A 4,686-nucleotide genomic window follows, 5' to 3' on the forward strand; every position below is an offset into this window, starting at 1 on the left:
TTTAAAAAATAGACTCTAAGCTTTGGAAGCTGTGAAGAAAATATCTGCTATACATATACAAAGCAGAAACAACTTGAGAAAGATTTAGGGCCAGGAGAAGAGGTTAATAACAAGATTTAGAACAAGAACCAGATGCTGCCTCTGATCTCTCTGTTTCAGAATCTGAAATCAACCAGTCGGGACACTCCTGGGGACAGTGAATGGACCTAGGTACCTACAATCGAGTGGGGGAAAGAGAAATGGGTGAAGTTTGGGGAAAGACTCACAACCCTTCCCAATCCTGCTATAGGTAGAAATTAGTTCTTTCCTCTCTTTTGTACACGTATTCTTGGTTGTTCTTGAAATTTCTTACCCTTCAGGTAATTTTTTTCAATTGACTCTGACCTGATTTTACCTCCATGGAAATAAGAGAGAACCTACTGTGTGGTTGGCAGGAGGAGGAGAATTGGGAAAGATGTAGAATATGATTAGATTCAAACTTCCATAATCACTGAATATGATTAGCTCCTAAGGGAAGTCTTGCTTGTGGCATGTAGGAGCCCAAGTAAGAAGCCCAGGTAAGAAACCAAAGCATTATCCTCTACTCTACCTTCTTCTCCACCTTCCATATTCGTATATCGCCCAGCACACCCTCTGCTCCATGATGTCTGTCCTTGTTAGATGCAATCTAATGGTCCATACAACACATACCTGTCCCCACTACTCCAGCAGACCACTGAGGAGCTTCTCTAGAGAGCTACAATTTCCTCTTCTTTTTATCTCCAAGTTTTATCAGTTCCAGACACTTTATTGTTGCTAATCACCGACCATTGAAAGTACAGAACTTGATTTAGTGAGTGGTTAAATGACATATATAAGGGTCCCCTTCTCCCCCAGTAAGCTGAGGCTGAAACCCAAGGAGAACTTTGTGAGTCTTCCCACACCTGTGTTATCTGACTGGCTCAAGCTCAGGGACCCTGCCCCACAGTGACTCACTAGACCAGTGGTTCTTGAGGTGGATGGAGATGCTGGGGGTTCTCACGATGCTTCAGTGGGGTCTGTGAGTCAAAATATTGTCCTAATGATACTAAGATGTTATTTGTTGTTTTCATTCCTATTTATCCATGAATCTACACTAGAAATGACAGTAGAGACTACATGGCACTTGGTGACATCATCACTATGACAGCTACTTGTTCATAAAGTGTTTTAAAATTTCCTCAGCTTTAATTTTTATATAAGAAATAGAAATAGATAAAATTCACAAGAACAAAAACTCTTTGGGTTCCTCATTGGGTTTAAGGGCATACATACTTACCCACACCAAGCAGGTGGAGAATCAGGGTTGCATTTCTGGCTCCAGGACCTTGCAGAGCCCATGTCAGCCCACCCTGCGGCCCTGATACCAGTTGGTGGCTCCATTGCCAGCACTCTCTACCTCCTCTCTGTGGCAAGTCCTTCCCAAGAAATGATAGGTGCTGGGTGCAGAGGTGAGCTTGGGAGACAGCTGGTGCTTTGGGACACTGAGGATAGGTGGCCAGAGAGGAAAAGGAGACCTGCTGGCTTGTGCTGGGTCCCCATCTCCCTCTCCAGGAGTCCCAGATCACCCCCAGGGTCCTCCCAACCATTTCTTGCTCAGTTTCTGCTTCTCATCCAAGGCCCTTACTTGTCCCTCTGTGGCCCCAGCAAGAAAGCAGAGAAATGGCCAATCAGGGATAAAGATCTTTTATTGAGAAGCAGGGAGGAAGAAACATTGTAGGGTTTAGATTACTTTAATGGACTCATAGTCCAGAAAGGGGTTATGAGTGAGGGTTAGAGGAGCTTTATAGGGGTTGTGGAAGTTATTAGGGAGGAAATACAAACAGAACTCATTGCCTTCACTGAAGAGTGTGGAGTTGTGTTCTGAAGAACTCTGGACAAATTTTGGTTGATTTAAACAGTTTTCTTGTTTTAATTTTTCCACCATGTTTGCTCCTGGAAGCCTTCATTTTGTTGAAACCTACAGAGGCAGATTGCTGGGCAAGGAAATCTGCATCCTATAGTGACATCATATAGCCAGCAGGAGGCAGCGTGGCAGAGCAGCCAGCTGCTGGACCACAGCAGTCAAGGAGAAGGGCAGGAACAGGTCAGGACTCTGGAAGGTTTGAGAACTTCTGTCTACACCATGTAGTCTCCTGGAGAGGGGCTGGGAGGAGCCGCTGATTTGGGGAGGAAACCCATAGACTATGATGATATCTTTTTTTCTTGAGTCTGAAGAGAAAAGCATCTTCTAAGTATTGAGTATTCCTTGTTGTTGCTGAAAGTGAGGAGATGGAGTGGGGGCAAGGGGATGCAGTATCTTCATTGCCAGGTCAGGGAGGTGGCTTCAGAACTGTCACTTCTGCTTTGGCAGGTATTCCTGCTGGCAGGGAGGACACTTAACAGGAGGGCACTTTGGCTGGCTGGAAGGTGGGGGACATGGCTTAGGCACTTTCGGGGGGCAGGGCTCAGGGACCTGGAGAGGGCAAGGCTTAGGGATCTGGGGAGGGCCCTGGCAGGGCACTTTACATTGTTGCTGCTGCTGATAGGACATTTTCCTTAGATTGAAGATGAACTGAAACAAAGAAGTAAAGCCCTTTAGAATGAGATCATGTCAGTGGAGATTATTTCTAAATTAGCACATACCCTCTCTTGTCACTCTTTTCTTTAATATCAATGTTATGACCATCTTATTTCACTTCCTCTCAAGAACACCCACTCCACAGGAGCCTCCATGGACCACAGCAGCCAAGAAAGAGAATTATCTTAGAGTCTGCCTTGCAGATGCCCAGTGTTTGCCCTGTCCACCCCACCTTGAGAGTTGGTGCCTGGACAGTGCTTTGTGGTTTGAACAGAGCATGTTCATTCTGAAGTGAGTCCAGGGAAAGAAAAGATTTGGAAAGTATCAGGAAAATGTGCCCGAAAATACAAGGTAAAATGTCTTTAGAATAGTCAGCTTTAAGAAAAGCAGGTTCAGAGAGAGCAGAGCACTGCTAGGGTTTTGTAAGACCTGTTGAAGCAGAGTCTAATGTGGAGAGATTGGACTGCATTTCTTCCAGATACCATGAAACATTTCCTTTCTCTGGAACAGTGTCCCTATTTGACACTGAGGCATTTCTTCCCCTTACTCTGCCCTCTTCAGCAATTTGTCTAGTCCTTCTGTGTCATTCCTGATTACTTTAAACATGACCACTGTTTCTTCAAGGATAATGAACATCCCTTGGTGTCAATGGTCTTAGAGTTAAACTCCAGAGCAAAGCCAGAGTCAGGAGGAGACCCCAGCCAGGCACCCAGCTCAGATCCTCACTAGGTGGCCCATTGTGCTCTGTCCGGGGCTCAGGAGCCTTGGCCATAAAACAGGAGAAACATTCAGAGTAGAGCATAAAGAGGAACAAAGTCTAGGGATTGTGAAAGCAATGTTCTGGCCTCAGCTCTACCAGCATCATTTGGCTGATTTGGAGCTTTCTCATCTAAACCTTTAATCACACTAATCTCAAATTATCTTCTAATTTAGAAGAGTAGTTGGCAAACTTTTTCTGTAAAGGACCAGATAGTAAATATTTTAGGCTTTTAGGCCAGACAGTCTCTGTCACAACTGTTCAACTCTGCCATTGCCATGTAAAAGGAAGCATAGATAACATATAAACAGATGCATATACCTGTGTTCCAAGAAAGTTATTTACAGAGACAGGCAGTGGGCTGGGTTTCACCTGCAGACCTTAGTTTATTGACTCATGATGTGGGCCCCTGATTTTCTGCATCTCACTCCATCTCACCTCTCTGGCTCACTGTCTTGCCCATCTGGTCTTTATTTTCTGCTCCTTTTTGCTAATCTGTTCCTATTGCTATTTCTGATCATCTGTCTTTCCTTTTCCATACCCCCAAACCATAACTCTACACATGCTTATCATTTCCTCTAGTGGGAATCCATCACAGCCCCTTTGAGAACTTCTTCTCCCATAGAACAGGGCCTCCCCACTCACCTGCCTTTCCACGCTGTTCCAGGCCTCAGGGGTTCAAGTGCATGAAGAATCCCAGAGCTGGTCCTTTTATCCTGGGCTCAGCCTGGGCAGGAGGAAACCAAAGGGATTTCCCCATCATTTCCTGGTGTCCCAATGTCTCAATCAATTCTTGAAGACACTTGCCAAACTCCTTTTTTGCATGCAAAACTCCAGTTTGACAGCTTTTGGGTGAGTAACATTTCTATTTCCTCTGGAAGCATTCAGTATGAGTGTGTGATGGGCAGGGCAGAGGGATATATGGATAGATGTGTTTTCTTCAAGTGTACCTTGCCCTTCAGGTCATTTTTAGGGATGCCAAGGCTAGTTCTTAATGCACTTTGCATTCCCTCTGAGTGTCTCCTTTCCCCATGTCATATAGAATAAATTAAGTTACCATCCACACCACACACACTCCCTCTAGCACTCATGTTTGAGGACAGATGAAGCTAAATTTATTTACCTAACAACTATTGAGCACCTGCTAGAGGCCAGGTCTGTGAGTAAGGGAGGATACAGTAAAGACCAAGACTCAGCCTAGGCCCAAGAAAAACTCATAGTCTAGTAGGAGACATATGTGAGCATTCAGAGTGAAAGGACCCTGCAATAAGATATTTGGTCAGTGCACTATCCATTTGTCAACTGGGAGGTTACATGGAAGAGGATTTTCCAGTACAAAGGATTCTTTCCC

The 4,686-nt window shown here is 44.8% G+C and overlaps 1 long non-coding RNA gene across 1 annotated transcript; it reads right to left on the reverse strand.

The window, feature by feature from the left end:
- Positions 1-1,782: 1,782 nt before the first annotated feature.
- Positions 1,783-4,022, reverse strand: LOC118526159 (uncharacterized). Its single transcript, XR_013447526.1, has 2 exons — positions 3,981-4,022; positions 1,783-2,572 (listed from the first exon to the last, which is right to left on the reverse strand). It is a non-coding gene; the product is annotated as an uncharacterized LOC118526159 (long non-coding RNA).
- Between the last annotated feature and the right edge of the window lie 664 nt (positions 4,023-4,686).

Source organism: Halichoerus grypus, chromosome 5 (genome assembly GCF_964656455.1).
Source record: "Halichoerus grypus chromosome 5, mHalGry1.hap1.1, whole genome shotgun sequence".
Taxonomy (NCBI): domain Eukaryota; kingdom Metazoa; phylum Chordata; class Mammalia; order Carnivora; family Phocidae; genus Halichoerus; species Halichoerus grypus.